Source organism: Rousettus aegyptiacus, unplaced genomic scaffold (assembly GCF_014176215.1).
Source record: "Rousettus aegyptiacus isolate mRouAeg1 unplaced genomic scaffold, mRouAeg1.p scaffold_m13_p_4, whole genome shotgun sequence".
NCBI lineage: Eukaryota > Metazoa > Chordata > Mammalia > Chiroptera > Pteropodidae > Rousettus > Rousettus aegyptiacus.
In genome coordinates, this window is record NW_023416307.1 from 27,003,731 (window position 1) to 27,025,991 (window position 22,261).

General features: G+C 32.5%; 1 long non-coding RNA gene across 1 annotated transcript in view; it reads left to right on the top strand.

Moving 5' to 3' along the window:
* The window catches only part of LOC118601643, a 125,891-nt gene extending 104,009 nt beyond the window's left edge, over positions 1 to 21,882 (top strand). Inside the window, exon 3 of the long non-coding RNA XR_004950432.1 lies at positions 21,726 to 21,882. This is a non-coding gene — a long non-coding RNA (uncharacterized LOC118601643). The remainder of the gene's footprint in view (positions 1 to 21,725) is intronic.
* Positions 21,883 to 22,261: the final 379 nt, after the last annotated feature.

Sequence of the window (22,261 nt, forward strand, 5' to 3'; positions counted from 1 at the left end):
TTTCCTCTATGGAAGGAATGGCGATTTGTCATTAGTGTTTTATTCCTAAATATGTTTGTGTCTTCTTACTCTTCCTGAATGAATCATTTGCCTAGGCTCTCTACTCTCTTGTAACTATTGTTCACCCTCTACCTTTTTCCTTAAATGCCATATCACCCAATAGGCCTCATGTCTCCATGAAACAATTTAGAGTACCTTTTTATTTATTATTATTTTTTTCTTTTCTCTCCCCTGTCTGTCTTTATGTTGAATTTTGAATATCAGGAACAAAATCTGGCAATAGATATTTTTATACAATACAGTTTATGCTATACAACAGCATACCTTCCAAATAAAAGATTTCGTAAATGTTATTTCAAGCACAAAATGAACAAAGCTATCACTGAGTTCATCTATATATACTCTTATTGTGTACAATTTGAAAACAAATTGTAAATTTTACATTGAAAGTTTCAGGGAAGTTGGAGTACAAGGCCCATGTACCTTAAACATGTAAAAACAATATTTTATGAAGCAGCACATTACTGTCTGCAGCATTACTTTGCGTGCTTCATAACATTAAAGGATATTTTAAACAAATATAAAGATTTGTTCAATTTACATGGAAAGGTTTTCCTCTCTTGAACTTAATGTAATTATTGTAGTCCTTCTTTTTGATGTTAAGATGTTCTTATCACTGTATCCTCAGATTTCTGAAATTCTGACTGAGAAGACAGCTTTTTGGTCCTATTAACTTACTATTTAGTTCCTTGGAGAATGATGTGACTGTTTCATGGAATTCATATTCCAATTCGTTTATGACTTTCCCTTATGCGGAGAATCCTAGAGGACAGACCTTCCAACCTAGTGCTGTAGGAAGAATAATAGTGGTATCAATGGAAACCAGAAAGGGGGATGGAAGGCATCTTTAAATTAAGTTCCAGACATAAGAAATAGACTTATGGTGAACTATTCAACACTAATATCTGAAAAGATGTCAGAGACATATGACAAACACTCAGAAACGAAGTCAAAATAAATATATTTTAGTATTATCAGCATATAACCATTAATAACAATTAAATCAACAAAAGAAGAAATGTAAAGAAAAAACACTTTTACTTTGAGTTTCAAGGCATACCCGCTTTTGGGAGGATAGTGAGGAGAGAATGCAGAGAAAAGAGTCAAAAAGGTAATGACCTTCAGCCAGATAAAAGGAACTCTAAAAATGCACAGTGTTAGGCAGAAAGATCTTTTTCAAGGATAAAGAGTTGTCAGTGGTGACAAATACTGCAGCAAGGTTTAAAGAACTAAAATCTAGAAAAACTCATTCAATTAGTTAATAGGAAAATAACTTGAAATTTAAAGTGCATGTTCATATATTTGTAGGTGAATAAGGCAAATTGAGGAAATTAAGAAGGGCGGGTTAATAAAATAAAAGTAGGCGGCACAGAACACTAAATCGAGAATTTTGTGGAGAAAAGTTTCTGCTTTTGCCTGTTAATGCTGAGTGTCTCATTAGGCCCCACACCTGATTTTGTTTCACACAGTATCGTTCTCTTTTTTTTTTTTTTTTTCTCAGGCCAGTATGTCTGATTAGGGAACCCGGGTCACATGCCTGTTTCCTGGCAGCAATATAGGCTGGAATCATAAAGTAGGAAATTCCTTCCAATACATGAAATGTGGTCAAAGGTGCTGGGTAGCTAAAAATACACGAGTAATATACACTACGACAGTGTGTGATCATTCCTGTTTGAGAGAAGTATAAAGCTCATTTTGAGAAATAGTGTAAAATTATAAAATATAGCTGACCAATTGAGGAGAATCTTAAGAATAGAGACTATTTGTCAAACAACATATTGTCAAGGAAGCAAACAGTGTTATAGTGCATTGTTTTCAGGAGAATAATCTGGCAGAATTAAACAGAAGAGAAATCGGAACAGAATCAAGTAAACTAGTTAAGAGGTTTTTGCAACAGCGAAATCAAGGTATTTCATGAGTCCTGTCTTTTCAGTCACAGTGGCAGGAAGATTGAAAAGAGGTAGGGAACAGGACAATGACGTGTATACTGTGTAAGGAGATTTTAAAGCATTTGACAACTGATAGGAGAACAAGTGAAAAAATGGTCTAAAAGTTTAGACTGTTTGCTATGGCAAGTATATGAAAAAAGGAGAAAGAGGTGATACATTAGATTTTTGTCTTAATTAAGTTTGTGGTGGAACATTCAGGTAGACATTCATTTTTGGGGAACAGACATTGGCGAGTAAAGGGCTAAGTCTATGGTAAGGTAAGCATTTTAAAATACAGATATTGGGATTGAAATCCAGAAGAGATCAAATGATGGAGTAAGAGATAAATACTGTAAATGTAGTTTTGCTGAGTTTGAGAGGATATTACCTGAGAAAGTACATGCTGGGAGTTGTTATTAAAATGTGCTTATGTGAATTGGGAATTTTAAAACATATGAGGTTATGTAAATTTTGGTATTGCTTCCGTGGGAGTATGTGGAGAAACGGGGAAAAAAAAATGTGTGAATTAAATAATGTTTTGCAATAGTGAGTTCTCAGTAAGAGATGAATACCATGTTTTTTTAAGGGATTTTGGCTTCATCTATTTACATCTTTAATCAGCAATAATTCATGTCCTGGGAACAGAGAAAAGACAATAAACTCTGGGGAAATCTGAAACTGGAGATATTTGAGGTGGTGGAAACAAAGGTCATGATGAATACTGAAGTTGATTATAATTAGAGATTAAAGAAATGAGTAATTTGGCAGGGGGCGGGGCTGATACTAAGAATACAAAGAGCAAATTTAGTACACCTGAAAAAAAGAAAAGGTAAAAATGTATAATAGTAGAGAAAAAGCACCTAATTTGAGATGTTTAAAGGTAAAAAAGTTCTGTGTAATGTTCATGCAGATGAAATTATGATGCGAGGCTTGAAGAACATGATACGACTATAGTTTTTCATTTAATCGTAAGTCTCCTTTTTGTTAATTCAACTATATCATCATCTTTCAGATTATACCATATATAACAGATGTCAAGGAAAGAAATTAATAGGTAAGAGATGGATTGGCAATAGAAAAAATAGGATTGAAAGGATGATAGGAAACATGGAAAAGGAGAAAAATAATCCAGATATTCATTTTGTTTTAGCCAAAGGAGTCACACATCTGAGGGATCCCAGTGTTTAGTAGATGGGAAAGTTTTAAAACCTCTAGAAGGATCACAAACACCAACCTTGAATTTGAGGCCGAAAGGAGAGGCTCAGTTTTGAAAAGTAGCAAATACACATGTTTACAAAAGTGTGAGAGGTTTAAACAGGATAAAACAGACATGGTGAACGTCAAGAAGTTATTGTTTTGCACTTTGGGAATCCACCTTTTCTACCCACATCCCCTTTAGCGATATGCCTCTTACATTGGAAGCCAATGGGAAGATGAGTTTTAAAAGAATTCTGAGAATGCCTGTGTATAAAATCAGGCCAACACACACATATTTACTAAGGAAATATATATATATATTTTTAAATTTAGAATATAAGACATTTATATGAATATATATCTTTATTCAACAATTTATCACCCAATCATCTCCTGTACCTTCATCTCCACCTAGTTATCTAAACATACCCAATTCTACTATTTTCTATTTTCCTACCATTTTCCTTTGTGTAATCCTTCCGCAAACAACCTGTTCATGCATTTTCTCTGCTTGATAGACTCCACATCCTTCTTCTCCTCCATCTTAAATGTTGAAATCATAGATATGATTTATGAAAGCTATTTTATTCATTCTTTTCTGAATTCTTTAGCTAAACATATGTGATATCTTTTTCTCTTGATCTCCATTAGCATTTGTCAATATTTTTATACTTAACATCCTTAATTTTTATACTTACCATATCCTGATTTTTGTGCACTTTCTTCCCTGCATACTGAATTGTAAATGTATTCATCTTTGTATTCCCTGAAGTGCTTAACATAGAATTTTATAGATAACAAGCTCCAATATTTGTTTGAAGATTTGCTATTATAGTGGCTATTGTTTTTCATTTGATACTGTCTCCTTTTTATTTATTTAACTATTCCTTCAGATTGTACAATATATTCTCCAATATGTTAACATAGTGTTATCCATTTTTTTTTAATATGGCTCCATAGCTAAGGGAATGTTTTAAATGCAGTAAAGATAGTCTTTGTTCTCAGTGATAGTTACATTAATTCACTGAGAAATTTACATTTTTCTATTACCTGTGGTGATATTTGATAAAAAGAATTGCAGTAACAATGGTGATAATTGTAGTTTATTTCCCAGAATCTGGAGTACCATTCTCTTAAATGATCTCAAAGACCTATGTCTCTCCTCCAACAAATAGAAATATTTCATAAATCACAAACATCTAAAATTAATACATAGAATATGTAAAAAGAAGAATATGTTCTTATTAAAGACTGTCATAAACATTTGTAATCTAGTTATGTAATGAGATTTTAAAAACATCTAAAATATCAATTACAGTTAAAGGTAAACACTGGCCCTACAATAAAGTAGTTAACTGGAAAACATTGCAACAAAGAAAATTTTTTCATCTAAAAAATTATTTCTGGAAGAAATAACCTTGGACAAATTTTCTTCTTCTTCTCTATGCCTCAGTTTTAATATGATAATAATATTATTTCATAGTATTTGTGTGAGGATTAAATACAAGATACTTTTAAGAGCTTATAATACTTCCTGGAATGTAGTAGGTGCTCAATAATTTTAGATTTATTTAATGTCTAACTAATTCTTCTTAAAGACATCCACTTTATATATTTTCATGTATTCGGTCAAGATAGAATCAATTCTTATAACTACAGATCCCTTCCTCTTCCTTAAGATGGTTTGCATACCTGTGCTCTGACAAATTATTCATCGATACGATTAACAAATCTAATATTTAGAGAAGAATCTTTTTTCCTCACAACTGTCTCTCAATTTAAAATATAGATAAATTTATACACTTTTTTAAAAATGGAGAAATTAATACTATTTATACAAATGCATATAAATATATTTCTTCATGAATTTTGATATGATCCAGTATACACTGTCAGGAGGCAGGGGCTTACATTCAGGGTGGTTCGGAAGTTCTGAGTGGCAGAGAAATTGTCGAAGCTCACTGTTCACAGCCTGTTGCAAAGTGCTTCCTGCCCAGCATTCTTTCCTTGCTGTCCAGTACTGCTCAAGTGTTTTGACATTACCCTCGGTCAACTCATGAGGTTTCGGAACACTTTAAAAAATCTCTCACAAAACTTTTAAATGAAATAATGAGGCTAGTTAAGAATTTTGAGAGGCCTCTGGATGAAAAATCCTGTGAAAAGGTGTCACAAATTGAGCCAAATGGTTTTCAGCTGTACTGTAAAAAAAAGACTAACAGATTACCAACCTCATACTTCAAATTAATGAACACTCATTCAGAATAATGGGTGACAATCTGCCAAGATTAAATACAGAAATAAACTGCAACCTTATTGAATAACATAAAGGTTTCATATTTAAAACCCTAAAATTTTAATTGAAGAAGACAGAGAATGATGTAGATAATGCTGATGTCTAACGCTGAGTTTCAGTTGGACATTAAAGGTGATGTTATTTTGTTTAGTTCTGAAATTTATGTTTACCTTTTCCCATAAACAGTCTATTTACTCTTCATATTAATGTCGAATAACACAACTGATTTTTTTACTTTGCAATAACCAGATTTTAAAATAATTTTTGAGCACTTTTGAAATCCTTTAAATTCCAAAAGATTCTTTTCAGATAACCAAGCATCCCACTGAAAGATGGAGTCACTCTACATATAACATATGTGTTTCTGATAACTTTATTGTTTAAAATTTAAAGGTCCGGCTGAGTCCATATCTAAAGACTGTGTTCATTATTATCTTTGGTGAAAGGTAATGAAACATATATAAAGATAGTGATGATGATCATGGCAGTGCTTGCAGAAATAAAAAAATAGCTACGGATATCATAGCACTTTTTATCATCCAGAATATGCTAATTAACATATATGTTTCCATTAATTTAACTAACAATTGGAGTAATTTTATTTTCTGCAGTTTTTAGATAAAATCGAAGCTTAGCAAGGTTAAATTACTGAGTGTAATTTAAACTCAGATTTTTTGGACTCCAAAATGTGTGCTTTTAACCAATGACAGTATACTTCGTTATATATATGAAACGAATGAACACAGTTTGCTTCTCATCGTTTATTTTCTACACTCAAGTTGCACAGGCTCATTTAAATATTAACTGATGCTAAATGCTTTCAAATACTTTGTTTTTTGTCCTCGACCTTGAGAAATAACTTTTATAATTCCAATTTTATAGAGATTATAAATGCTTTTGAGAATTTAATTAAGAATCTAAATGAAAACTCTATTATAACTTTCTGTAGCAGAAACAATAAAGACGTTAGAGTTCAGGAGTCTTACCTTAAAGAGCATCTGGTAAAATATGAACTGTGTTTCATGTCACCGCGGACACATACTACTAAAGGATTTCCTATTGCAAAATATGTATTATCTTTATCTCTTCAGCCTCTTATAGCTATTTACTAACTGGTGGCCATTCATTTGCTAAACTACTTAATAGCAATTGTAGGCTTTTCACTATGGTAGCACTCCATTTCCAAAACCAATATGATTTATTACTCAGAGTAGGTTAGAGTATGTTGAAGAAGCAAATAAAACCCACATACCAATGGTTTAATACTTTAAATATTTATTTTTCATGGAAGCATCATCTGATTCATGACAGGTGTCTCTGCTGGGTGTGTCTCTTCCAAGCGTTGATTCATGGTGTTAAACTGTTTCCATCTTTAGCCATGTTCTTGGAAAAACATGCTTCCAAGCCACCATGGCAGGAAAGAGGGCCAGAGGTATGATGGGTGTTTTAAATGGTTACAACAGTGAATTTCTTACATCTCTCCTATCTGTATTACACTGGCAGTCACATGGCCAATATAATTGTAGAGTGACTAGGAAATCTAGGGTAGCACATAAGAATAGTCTCTGCTTCAGCCTTTTATTAAATGATCCTGTTGAACTTCAAAATCTGATGAAACCCATAAAAGAACCGTAATGTTAAAATAACTGGAACAATTTTGGATCCGAAAATCTGTGAGAGCCATTTCATGACATTTTATTCTGTATGTCAAAGTACACAATAACAATTATGTCCTTCTATGCCACTTAGAAGCTGCGGTTACAAGATTAACCTTTATTAAACCGGCTTTATAAAATCAGGATCTTATGCTCAGAAGAGAGGGATAAAGGCAGTTTAGTAAAACAGGAATTAGAAAGTTGGGGGAGCTATGCTATAGGTCCAGATCTTACTGTGACCTAACCTGGCACAATAAGTAACCTCTCCATGTGTCATTGTTGTGATGTGTAACGTGAGGGCAGCTGATGTGTTTGTCCTCTCCAGATGCCCTTCTGTCTCTAGAAATCTATAGCTTCAGCTCTCTAGGATGTCAGGACAGCAGTAGTCAAAGGCATAAACTCCGGTGTCAGAATTCCTTGGCTTTAATTCTGGTGTAGCATTTTTTGGCAGTGTGAATTAAACCTTCCATGCACTTCAGTCTTCTCATCTACAGAACGTTGCTTCATATGTTTCTTGAAAATATTAAATAATACATGGAAATTAACATAAATATTTAATAATTTTTGCTGTTATCTTCATCTGAAAAAGATCTCTAAAAGAAAGCTTGCTGGTTTGTCAGAAGTAACACAGCTATTTGGGAGCACAACCAGAAATATAATTCTTCTTTTTAGTTTTTTCCATTTCTATTAGACACCATTACTATGAAAAATTCTAAATATTTCCATAAAATGATCACTTCAGAAGAGATTTTTTTTATACAAGATATTAAAAATAAGAATGTAATCATTCTCATGTATAGGAAAATATTATAGGTTTTCCTATAATATGTCTGTGTATCTAACTGTGGGGACAAAATGTTGAGAGCTTTTGAAAAAAATATTATTGAATGCTTAGTGATAACAGCACTTTATTTCAGACCAAAATTTATTTTAAAAAATGAGATTTACAATTGAAATATTCAATCCTGTACATAGTAGCCTGTAGGACAGTTATAGAGAGAGAGACTGGATAACAGGATATTTTTCTGATTGTGAACATGGCCTCATTCCTTTGCTTTATTTATTTTTAATTCCAGTGTTGTTGCAGTATTTATTGCACACTTAGCTAATAAAATAATTATTACAAATACAACTTGTCATATTTTAAAACAAATATACAGTATTTCTTTTATAGGACTTAAAGAGGAAGAAACTTATTTAGTGACAGTTTCTTATGACATGTTGTTCACTTGCTTTCAAGTTTAATTTTCAGTCAAGCTCAAGTAAGGGTATTATTACTCTCTGGTTCAGACAAGAGAGTGAGCTCACACTGCTTATATATGGCATATCCAGAATTTATTCAAGCCCAAATGCCAAATCTTGGGTTAATTCTGCTGAACATCAGCCTTCCTCTCACTGTCCAAAATAACTAGGGCTTGATGAAATAAAAGAGGCATCCTATGATGAATCCGAAAGTGTGGGGTCTGGAAATAGGGGATCTAGCTTTGAGGCTTAGATTCTCTCATTGCTCTCAAAGCTGCTGAAATTTTCCCCAAAAGAGAATGATTGTTCTTCAGACAAGAGTATATGAATAACTATATTTGGAAATTGTAAAATACCATGCAGGTAATGTTATTACTATTCTTATTTTTGTTATTTTAAATGGAAATATAACTTAAATATGAATTTCCCCCATACAGACATTAGACATAATATGCTTTCCTTAACATTATCAGATTTACCTCTCAATTATTAAATTTCATAACTTTTTTATTTTCAGTGGTCTGCTTCTTTGTAGCATTTAACCTTTAGTTCTTTTCAAAAAATGTTCAGTTTTATTGGGATATTATTGACATATAACATAGGTAAGTGTAAGTTATACAATATGATGATTGGATACACCTGGATAATTGCAAAATAATTACCACAAGAAGGTTACTTAATGCCTCTATCCCCTCAAGTAAGTACAATTTTCTGTGTGTGGCGATAACATTTAAGATCAACTCTCGTAACTTTCAAGTATACAATGAAATATTATTAACTCTAGTCACTATCTGTGCATTAGGGCCCCATATCTTATTTATCTTAGACCTGGGAATTTATTTACTTCTTAAAACTCTTTCGTAGTGTCTTCTTGATATTACTTCTTTCTTTGTTCTCTTCCTGCATACCCCAACTCTGACGACCCCTTCTTGGTCTCCTGTATCTTTTTTACACCCCTGCCTGCCAGACTTGGTTGCTACTTCCAAAGTCTTCTCTTCTACTGTCCCTTTAGAATCATCACATTCGGCTGAATGTTTGGTCTCCTATCTTCTAGTGGCTTTAACTGACAGTCCCCGGTCAATGACTAAACTGTGTATTTTCAGCCCTACCCTCTCACTTAGAAGCCAGACTTATCTTTCCAACTGGCTTTTCACACTCTTCTTCACTCAATTTTTCTTTTCTGTTTCTTATCTCACATTAATAGCATAATTATCATCAACCAGTTTTCAAAGTTAGAACAATTGTAGTCATTCTTACTTTATGCCTCTCCTTCATTGTTTAAATGTATGTCGTTTTTCAAGTTCTATTTATTGTAACTATTGTGTAGATTTGAAACTTCCCCTTCCTATTCATTCTGACTTCCACTGCTTTGACTATAGTCTTCATTGATTCTTGTTGGATCTACCATAGTAGCCTTCTACATGGCTCTTTGCTTCCCAGGGCTTCAGGCCATGAACAGCATCATTAAAATATAATAAATTCTTAAAATATAATATTTACCCCCCAAATACATCACAATATCTAAAAGTCCCTCTCACGAACCTAGGGACATGATACCTAAAAAGTGAGACCCTGTAGTAAAAAAACATTTGGGTTAGCAACTGATGTAATGATTTCACTAGTTGTGTGTGATCTTAAACAAGTTATTTATTTCTTTAAAGAGAAGGATCCCCATCTATAAATAGGATCATAGAGAAATGTTGTGGCAATTAGAGAAAATATATGCAAAACAGTGTTGGGAACACAGAAAGTGTTCAATAAATGGTAATTAAGACCTTTTCTAAAACATCACTGCCCATCCAACCCAATAATCTAAGCATCGATAAAACAGATTTTTAGCATTTTTGAATGTCTAGTACTTTCTTATCTATTTGCTCATGCTATTTGCTGTGCCCGGGAAGATCTTCTTATATGTTGGTTACTAAATAAAACCCTCCTCATCTATAGAGATTTATATCACTGTTTTTGTAAATCATCCTGTGACACTGAGGCAGCATTTGTTTTGCTCTTATTATGGTTCTTTGTCATTTGAATAAGTCACTTGGATAAGGAGGCACCTCCACCGTATCTCCCTAACACCTAGATTATTTATATATTAATTGAATATTTATTGAATGAATGCAGTATAATCTTTCCACAAATGCCTACATTATAGAATTTTGCCCCAAATCAATTATAACTTTCATTTTTTCTCCTAATCTTTTATTAGAATCTAACATTTTTACCTCTTTTTTTCTGATTCTTTAAGAATTCCTCCCCAAACATTTTGCCACATTAAAAAGTTCCAGAGATACTGCTACAAGTATAGGAGAGGGTTTTATTTGTTTGTCTGTTATTTTTAAATGGCAAAATTGATACTTAAGTGGCAGCAAAGAAGTAGAAAATAGTCAAAACATCAAACATAATAGACAAAAATAATGATTTATTATACAAGACAAATTATTGGTAGAAAGAATGCAGACTTTAAAGACAATGTGCCTAGGCCATTTCTTATAGTAGATTCATTCATCTTGGTAAACTTATTACTTGAATGGGATTAATAATATCTAAATCTATGGTTAATGTAAAGATTAAATGTAAATATGTAAAGTTACTAGACAGTACTTGGAAAAAAGTAAGCAATCAACAATTGTCAATCTCATCCATATCCTCATCACTTTTACTAAAATGGACACATTTCCTTCAGATTTATAAAAAACAAAAATTCAAATAAGCAAAATATAAAAAGATAACTTGCAAAAGATTCATTAATTAATAAATATAAAAGTACAGTGTTTATCTTCTGTAAAAACTGAAAATGTAAATTAAAGTAACCTTGAGAGACCATTTTATATTCATGAAAGTTACAATACTTTTAAACATATTCTAGAATAGTTTTGATGAACATGGTGTACTAATTTATTGCTGTCTGCACCATAACTGTATATAATCCTTTCACAAAATGCAATGTATTTATATGTAACAAGACCTATAACGATATCTATGACCTTTAGCTTGATGTGTTTCTATCACTTTATTCTCATTAAATCATTTAATAGAAGTATACGGCTATAAACATTAAACTATTTGTCATGGCATTACCCAGAATTGGAAAACTTGGTAAAATCAGCCAGAATCCCAATGTTAGAATGATTTAATAAAGAAATAATGCTGCCATGATTTAATATATAGGAATGTTATTTGAGCATTAAATGTAAAACATGACTATTACATAGTCCAGCTCTGTTCAAATAAAATATTATGTAAGCCAAATGCAATTTGAATTTTTCTAGTAACCATTATAAAAGAGGTAAAATTAACTTTAGCAATATATTTCACTTAACTAAAAATTCTGAATATTTTTACCTCAACTTATAACTAATATAAAATTGTTAGTAATACAAAAATTTTTTTTTTTGCTACCAAGTCTTTGAAATCTGGTTCATATTTTACACTTATAACACATTCGTATATGGGCTAACCACTTTTCCAATCTCAATAGCAATATATGACAAATTGCTATCCTTTTGGACAAGGAAGATAATAGGTGTTTTTTAAGAGAAATAGAAATATTGGCAACATAAAGACATTTCGACTATTAATATGAAATGTTAATTGTTTGTGTGCAAAAGAGTAACAAGAGGAGAATGAGATTATGAATCTTTTTGTATTTTGTAATTTAAGTATTTTCATACTTTCATTGTTTTTTCGATAAAAAAATCTTAAGCCATCAAACAAGTGCCTAATTTGTAAACTACAGCCATTTCGCCTATATGCCTTAGTAAAACATGATGGTGAGCTTCAATTTGTATTATGTTTACATTTTGACCTTGTTTCTATGGAACTGGCAATTCTTTCCAATTTAGAGCTGTTTGGTATGCAAAATAACCTGAGCATTGTCATAGGGAGTAAGAAATAAATGACCTTTCTGGATTAAGTCAGTCTGGCAGCCTACTATTTTTCACAGTTCCAACAGTCTATATTTGGTCAATCCTATAAGCAAGTAAAGTAGGAAAATGTAGTCAGAACCTTATTAGAAAAAAATATCTAACATTGTGCCTTGCACATATTAGGCACAAAATGCATAATTGTTGGATTTAATTGATTTATTGTTTTTGTGAATTAAATTGGAGATAGATTTATTGAAACCTTTTTCTTGGTAGGATTTGCTTTTTTCTTATCTATTTTCACTATGATGCCTCATAAAGAAGGAAAGCCAAGAAACATAGATTACAAAAGCATTGGAACTTTTGACAGCTTTGGAGATGAACATAGAATTATTTAACGTAACCATTTTCCACCTAAATTTTTGTACATGGATGAGTTAGGTCGGAATTTTTGCTTTTCTTTTTTTTTTTTTGCCACTTTGAGGTGGGATTTACCTGCTGTTCATATTTAATGTATAAAACTGGTTGAACTTAGGAGTAAGTATATACTCCTAAAAACATCACCACCATCAATATAGACATGAACATTCCATCAACTCCCAAACTTTCCTCCTGCCCCTTTATTATTTTTATTTGTGTATATGCATATGTGCATGTGTGTGTGTGTGTGAGAGAGAGAGAGAGAGAGAGAGAGAGAGAGAGAGAGAGAGATAAGAACACAACATAAGTTCCACCTTCTTTTAAGGATACAGTACAGTATTGTTGGTTATAGACACTGCTATATGATAGATCTCCAGAATGTATTTATTTTGAATAACTGAAACATTATACCCTTTGACCACCACCTCCTCAGTTCCCCTCCCCACTGTCCCTAGTTGTCACCATTCTACTCTTTGCTCCTATGAGTTTGACTACTTTAGATTTCACATGTAAGTGAAATCATGCAGTGTTTGTCTTTCTGTGTCTGGCTTATTTCGCTTAGCATGATGTCCTCCAGGTCCATTCATGTTGTTGCAAATGACAGTATTTACATTTTTAAAGGCTGAATTATATTTATATATATAATAGCCTTTATTGTAGATATAATTCACATTACATATATATAAAATTTTATATATATGATTACATTTTCCTTATCTATTCATCCATCAGCAGACACTTAGATTGTTTTCCTGTCTTGACTATCGTCAGTAATGCCGCTGTAAGCATGGGAGTGAATGTTCACTGGGAGTGCAGTCTCTTCAAGATTCTAATTTCAGACCCTGTGGATAAATACCCAGAAGTGAAATTGCTGAATCATATGATAGTTCCATTTTTAAATAGAACCACTTATTTTTATAATTTTAAACTTTTGTATTGTTTTTCATAATAGCTGCAACAATTTACACTCCCACCAACAATGTGCTAGGGTTCCCTTTTCTCCACATCCTTAACAACATGTCATTTTTAAAAAATAACCATTCTAAAAGGTATGAAGAAATATCTCGTTGTGGCTTTGAATTGCATTTCTCTGATGATTAGTGACATTGGACATCTTTTCATATACTTGTTGCCCATTTATATGTTTTTTTAAATCATTTTTTAATCAGATTACTTGTTTTGTTTTGTTTTGTTTTTCTTTTGAGTTGGATGAGTTCCTTATTCATTTTGGTTATTAACCAATTGTTAGATATATGGTTTGTAAATATTTTCAGGTTGCCTTTGATTTTGTTGATATTTTCCTTTGCTTCGAAGTTTATTTTTTTTAGTTTGATATAATCCCACTTAATTATTTTTGCTGTTGTTGCTGTGTTTTTGATTTTCTATCCAAATAAAAAAAATAAATAACCATCAAGACCAATGTCAAGGAGCTTTTTTTCTGTGTTTTCTTTTAAAAGTTTCACTGTTTCAAATCTTTAATTCATTTCAAGTTGATTTTGTATATAGTAAGATATGGGTTCAATTTCATTCTTTTGCATTTAGATACCCAGTTTTCTCAATGCCATTTTTTGAAGCAATTATATTTCCCTCATTTTATATTCATGAGTCTTTGTGGAAGATGAGTTAGCTATGTACATGTTGTTCTTTTGTGAAGTATCTCTTTTGTTGCATTGGTCTATATATCTGTTTTGATGCCAATACAATACTATTTTGAATCCCAAACCTTGGTAATCGAATTTGAAAGCCAGAAGTGTTATGTGGTCCGCTTCCTTCTTCTTTCTCAAAATTGCTTTAGCTATCTAGAATCTTTTGTGGTTCTACATGAATTTTAGGATTTTTTTTTCTGTTTCTGTGAAAAATGCCATTGGAATTTTGTTAAGAATTTTGATAAGGATTGAATGGAATCTGTAGATTATTTTGGGTAATATGGACATTGTAGTAATATTAATTCTTTCAATCCATCAACATGAGACATCTTTCTTTCTATGTGTATTTTCTTCAAAATCTTTCACCAATGATTCTTAGCTTTTAATGTACAGATCTTTTACATTCACAGTTAAATTTATTTTTAAATACTTATTTTTTGATGTTATCATAAATGGCATTATTTTCTTATACTAATAACACTTGTTATTAGTATATAGAAATGCAACAAAGTTTTGCATATTGATTTTGCCTCCTGCAACTTTAATGAATTTCTTTATTAATTCTAACAGTTTTTTTTTAGAGTCTTTTTATCCTTTTCTCTATATAAAATCACTACATGATGGTATGTAGACAGGGTCAATGCTCCTTGAAATCTTTTTCTCCAGTATTTCCTGGCCCAAAGTCTCCCCCAGAGCCATTTAATACCCTAAGTGAAATGCTCTTTCTTTCTTTCTTCCTTTCTTCCCTCAGCCAGAAATCTCCTGCTCAGATAGTCAGTGACATTCATTTCCAAATTGCAGAGCCAGAAGCAACCCTAGAACCAGAACCCAATGCATGATCTAGTCCAATTTATACACTTTAAAGAAGTATAAATCAGTTCCGAGGGAGCAGGGCCAAGGTCAGAAAGCCAGTTAGTGGTGGAGCCAGGACCATGACCCAGGCCAGGCCAAGCCTCTCCACTTGTTTTCATTATTAGAAATTCACTGTATATGTGAGCAACAGGATGACCAACTATCCTGGTTTGCCCGAGACCGAGGGAATTCTCAGAATGTGAACTTCTAGTTTTAAAACCAGGACAGTTCCAGGCGGACCAGGACAAGATGATCACCTTATGTGACAATCACGGGTTTACCTTGAGTCCACACTCGGTTATCTTGCTGACAGACTTAAAATCTGAAACAATGAAGGCCACCAGGTAGGTGCTCATCTTCACAATGACATCAAATTGGTCTTCTATGAACCCTTCAGCAACAGTGGCAGATTTAACCTAAAATCAGAATAATTTAAATTATCAACTAATCCAATTATCTAGTACATTGAAACATTTTATAAGGAGATGTCCTATCTACCAGGCATAATATTAAAAGTATATGGGATGACAGTTGTATAATTATTTTAAAATGTCTCTATCCAATATCTGATTGTAATTTAGGTATTAAGGCTCAACTCTTCTATTAGTTTTATTTCATTAAGATAAGATTCATATACCATAAAATCCAACATTTTAAAGTACACAATTCACAAGCATTTTATTATATCACTGAGTTGTGTGACTATTACCACTTAATTTATTTTAAGTAATCCAAATAACTGCAAACTGACTCATATTTGGTACATGAGAATGGATAATATGAATGAGACAAAGCAAACTGAGATTGCTGGTTTTGCCAAGATGTAGTCCACTTGTCCTTAAATACAGATATGAGAATTATCTGCAAATGCAATGTCTAATTTATTTTCTATCCTGTGCAAGTAGTAACCAAAATAATAATAATAATAATAATATAAAATCATTTAATATGCAAACAGACAATTCTATATTCTTATTTTAATTTGGATAACTTTTTTTTTCTTGTCTAGTTGCTCTGGTTACTTCCAGTATATTTCTGAATAGAAATGGTGAGAGAGGGCATCCTTGCTTTGTTCATACCTTAGAAAAAAGGTTTTCTGATTTTCCCAGTTGAGTATGATGTGAGCTGCGGGTTCATTATATATAGCCTTTAGTATGTTGAGGTATATTTTTTCTGTACCTAATTTGTTGAAAGCTTTTTTTTTTTTAATCAAGAACGAATGTTGAATTTTGTCAAGTGCTTTTTTGTATCTATTGAAATAATTATATAATTTTATTTTTTATTATGTTAATGTGGTATATTGATTTGTGAATGATGAACCATCCTTTCATCTCAGGGATAAATTCCTGACCAAGGTGCATGATCCTTTTAATATGCTATTGAATTCAATTTGCTTGAGTATTTTTTGAGTATTTTTGTATTTTGTATGTATGTTTATCAGATATATTGGCATTTAATTTTCTTTTCTTGTAATGCCCTTGTCTAGATTTGGTATCGGGATAATACTGGTCTCATAAAATGAGTTTAGAAAGGTTTCTTACTTTCTCCTTGATGCAAATCCCCTTCCATTTCCCTTGCTCCAAGCTGCCCCCAGTAATTGAACTATGCTGATTCCCTCAGTGTTCTGGGTGGGGTGAGACAGAAGTGAGCCTCCTGGGCAGTGCCTCACAATGCTGTGGAAGCCAGGTACTCACTTAGCTTTCGCTATTCTCCATAGGAGAAATCACTGGCTGCATGGTACTGAGCTGTCCCACCTTGGAGGAGGGATGACACAGATAAAATGAAATTGTTCTTTTTACCTTCTTCCTGCATCTATTCTTGCATCTTTTGCTCTACCGACATGCTTGAACCTTTCAGCTGGATTCCTGGACTTCCATAAAGTGAGATGGGGAGGCTGAGTGAGGCTGGACCTTTCTATTCCACTGTCTTGTAACATTACTCTGAACTTTTCTATGCCTTTCCTATTTCATTAATGATTATTTATTGATTTATTAATGATCTATACAAATATTTTTTAAACCGCAGTAAAATCCCTGTTCTGTCAGAATTACATTCCCATGTAATTTTAATTTATTTCCCAAACCAAGTTTCAAGCTTCTCAGGAACAGGACCCCTGTTTGTTATTCTTTACAACCCCTAATTACTCCAAATGGTGCTATGCCTAATAAAGTCTTCAAAATGTATTAACCCGATTTGATTTATAATCACTAAAGTAAAAGTCTATAGGCTTAAAAAATTATAAGCACAAGAATTAAATGTTTTTATAGATAATGATATAACACACCTTTAAGTACTTTTATATAATAATTGAGCTACCAAAAATGTCTAATAGTGAATAATTATACATTTTATTAAAGAGAAAAAAAGTGGGAAAAAAAGCTGAAAGGTGTCGATGCACTGTTGTGTCATTTGAAAATGTTGATAAAATCAAATGTGTTTCTTTAGATTTGTTTATAATTCTCCAAGTAAAAAAATCTTTTTATCACAGCAACTGATTTTCAAATGAGCTATGTACCCTCAGACAAAGTCTAGCTGGTTATTTGATATTTAATTCTCTCTCCATTACCTGCTGCAATGATTTGGAGTCTCAGTTATAGTACTATTTTCCTCTGCTTCCTTACTTTTCAACACTGCTATGTTAGGTCATCATTCAAAAGAGTACTCACAACTGAGTTTATCTAATCTAAAGCAGATTTAGACTGTAAATAAGAGTCTATCACAATTTGTAACACACTCCCTGGTTCCAGTTTGATGTGTAAACCACCACAGTTATGGCTGTATAGTCTATTATCATCTATAGTATGAAAAGTCAGAATGTGATTACACTTATTTTATAAAATATGAGCTGAAAACAACCCAACCCACTAGTTAAGTTATTTCCTAGTGGAAACATATTAGTATGATACACACACACACACACACACACACACACACGTAACATATCGTTATATATGTAGCTAGCAGTTAATTTCTTAATAACTGACTAAATATTGTAGTCTTTTTTTCTTACAACACAATCTTTAGTTTCCCCCAAAACTATGCTATTTTAAGCAGCTTTTAAAATAGAATCACTTCATTATATTTCTTTTTCGGTTGTCTTGGAAACAACATAATAACACTAGTAAGATGTTTTCTTCTAGAAATGGAAAATAAAATGTTTTGAAGAAGTTTAAGCTCTTTAAAGATCAAAGTTAGAGGACGATATAAACTGGTTAATTGAGTATGGATAGTATAACAATGCCTAAGTCATAAAAGATAATAGATAGGCAGATGCTGATGAATTTCATTATTGTGGATCTACTGGATTTCTATTCAATTGTTTTAACTGCTGAAACAGATTTTCAGATTGGAATTTGTCAAATACTGTATGTGTTGCAGTATTAGATTTTTAAAATAAATTTCTAAATTCCCTATGGCAATGAAACACTTATTCTAATAGACCTCGTAATGTAAAGTTTTGCTTAGTACATGACCTGCATAACTTGCGGGATTTCCTTGCCTGGATCACAAGTAATGATGTTTCAGTTCTGCTCTCCAAAAATCAAGTGCTATATCTTAAAATACAAGGAATTAAATGGTAATTCTTTTTTAAAAAATTATTTCATTAGTAGTTTCAAGTATACACTATGTTGGTTAGACATTTATATAGTTTATGAAAAGATCCCCCTAATTGCTCTTTCTCTCCTCTGCTCTCCACCTAACCATTGCAGTAATGCTGACTGTATTCCCTATGCCTTGCTCCCCATCCCTGTGACCATCTACCAACTACTAATTTGTACTTCTTTAACCCTTCACCCCTTTGTTCCAGCTCCTCCCCACCCCCCCCCCGGCCATTCTTTATAGAAAATAATCAGGGCTCAGAAAACATACAAATCTGAATGATGCAACTTCAGATTTTTGCCTCTCGAAGTTACATACTTTAAGAACATAGTTCCAGTATCTGGCTTTGGTTTGATCTGATAGCTTTTTTCTTTGGTTTCCCCAGAATGGATATCTATACATACATTCTCAGAGGATACTGAAGCTTCCTAAATATACCCACTTCTCAAGATACGAGGTAATTTAAAACCCTCTAAACTTAAAATTTTTAAAAATATATGTACCTCCCAGGGTTTGATCCTAGGTCATACATTCTTCCCTATCAACTTTTTCCCTCTAGGTGACCTAATATCATCAATACTAAATACTTTTTTCTTCTCACCTTCAAATTCATATATCTAAATGTCTATTTGATTTCTCCACTTGGATCTCAAAACAAAATTATAAATCATCTTCCTGTCATCCTCTCATTTCCCTTCTCTGGTCTTCCACATCAATACATAGCATCACATCCACTCTGTTAATTAATCTAATTTAAGAATTATCATTAATTTTCTTTCTCTCAGCTCCCTTACTTTACTCATCAGCAAATCCTGTTATTTCTTTCCAAAATACACCTCATTTGCATTGCTACTACTCTAGTCCAAGAAATCTTCATGCATCTAGGCTAATGCAATAGTCTATTTAATGGTTTGTCTGTTTCTACTTTTGCTCCCTAATCAGCCATTCTGTACACAGCAGCCAGAGTGATCTTTTAAAATTCATGACATCCTTCTGCTCTAAACCCTCCAATGGCTTCTCGTTGCACTTGGACTGAAATCCAAGCTCCATACAATCCTCTACATCAGGGATCCCCAACCTCTGGGCCACAGACCAGTACAGATCTGTGTCCTGTTAAGAACCAGGCTTCACAGCAGAAGGTGAGCATCGGAGAAGCAAAGGAAGCTTCACCTTTATTTGCAGTCACTCCCCAGCACTGGCATCACCTCCATAGCTCCACCTCAGATCATCAGGCATTAGATTCTCACAGGAGCACCAGTTCCTGGTACCAAAAATGTTGGGGCCCACTGTTCTGCATAATATAGTCACTGCCTCCCTCTCCAATTGTATTGCTTATCTCTTTCACCTCCTCACTATCTGCTGTAGCCACACTAGGATGCTTTACGTTACTGAAAAACACCAAACTAACTTCTATCCTTGAAGCTTTGTTGCTTTTCCCTACTTGGAGCATTCTGACCTCTGATCTTCACATGTATGCGGCATTCTCTTTTTACTCAGGTCTCAGTCCAGATGTTATCTTCTCAGATAGACCATCCCTGACAATCCATCTAAAACTCGGTTCTCTCTGTTTTACCTAGATAGGTTTATTTCACACATAGTGCTCATCATTACTTGAATTTATATTACTTGCATATTGCTTTTCTCTCCTTTAAATTATAAATTCTATTAGAACAGTGAGCTTTTCTGCCCTTTCATCATTCTATCTCTTACTCCTAGGATAATTAAAGTATATTAGGTATTTATCCGAGGAAGGTATGGATGAGAGGGAGAAGGAGAGGGACAGATGAAGAGAGAGGAGAAGGGCAGGCAGGGCAGGGGGTGGGGGAAGAGAGAGAGAGTTTGATAGTTTATGTGTAATTTGATATTGAAGTGATTAATATTTAATCCACATTTCTCCTAATTGGGTTTAGATAAATGCTAGTCTAAAAGATTCTTAAGCATAAAAATATTCTTTAGACAAACGAGTTTGGAAGATTCTATTAGAGATTTGTAAATTTTTTTAGTTGATTATTCTATAAAGTTTTGCAGTGAGGAAGCTTACTTAATTGTATTTAATCAAGTGAATTCTAAAGTTAGTTAGCCTTTAATATATTAACCTTTGGAAATATTAATCTAAATCAACACAGTATCCCACTTGGAAAATAATTAAGGTAACAATAGGGTGATATCTTTTTTAAAAAAATGTTTAAAATAAAGCCTCAAAAAATAAGAAAAAATAAAAAATAAATAATAAGAAAAATATATTTGTTTTTGAGAATTTGATAGGGAATTAGAAATACTGCATTAAGAGAAGAGAGAAAAATATGCTAAAGAGAAAATTTAATATAGAGCAGGTAAGTAACCAAGAGTAGAAATCCATAAAACAAGAACAATAGCAAAAAATAACAAAGGAAAAAATGGATCATTTCAAATAGTTCCAGATTTAGAAGGATATTATTGGGAAATTTTGAAAAAAAAAAAAAAAAACTAATGTAGCCAGGAAAAAAGCATAATTATTAAACTCATTATTAGAAAGTCTATAAAAATAGATGGATAGCATGAAAATGAATATCATGGTTCTAGTTAGGAAAAGTAATGTTAAACCAGAAATTTAAAGCTAACTCAAGGTAAAGAGATTTAATTGTGAGAAATAAATCTATGTAATGTATATTTAACTACAATAAAAAGGATAGTTTTTAACACTGCTATTTTTTAAAAAATCTGATTTTCAGCAATATAAAATTTTACCAACACAGCTACAGAGCTTTGAACTTTCAGCATATATTTATCTTTACTTGAAGGCTTAGATGAAGAGCAAATGTGTATGTTAAAGAAAAGTTTGTTGTAGATAAGAAATGTATTTTAACTCCTCAAAGGAAAAAATATATGTGTGTGTGTGTATATATATATATATATATATATATATATATATATATATATATATGTATTTAAATTCCCATGTCATATATACCTATCCACAGAATCAGTTATATTTTAAGCCTTATTCCTGGAAGCGCTGCAGATGTCAGATCAATTTAGAAAGCCAAAGAGTACCTCTGGGAATGACATGGCAGCAACTGAAATAGTATTTGGCCAAATTAAGAGTGCATGTCAAGGATGCCAAAAATCACAGTAACTTGGCAGGTATGCAGCTATGATTTGACTGTATGATCATTACTGGTTTCTCTACTGAAAAACTATTAGCTGTTTACACAGGGAAATGGAGCCCATGATTTAAGCTCATTATCTCTGTTTTAATGTCAGTGGTAGCTGTTTGGGGATTGTTCCTACTCACAAAATAGGATTTCTCAAGAAAACCATTAAAAAGAAAAAGCTTTCAACGAGTTATATTATAACTCAATTAGAAACAAAAAAAAATGAGAAAATATCAATTTAGGGATTATTTTTTGCTACAGATTTTAATGTTCAGAATGGTGTTTATATTCTGGATTACTTATGTATTTCTTTCTTTCTAGTACCAAACAGATTAGCTTGATCTTAGTGTTTACTGAGAAATATTTCA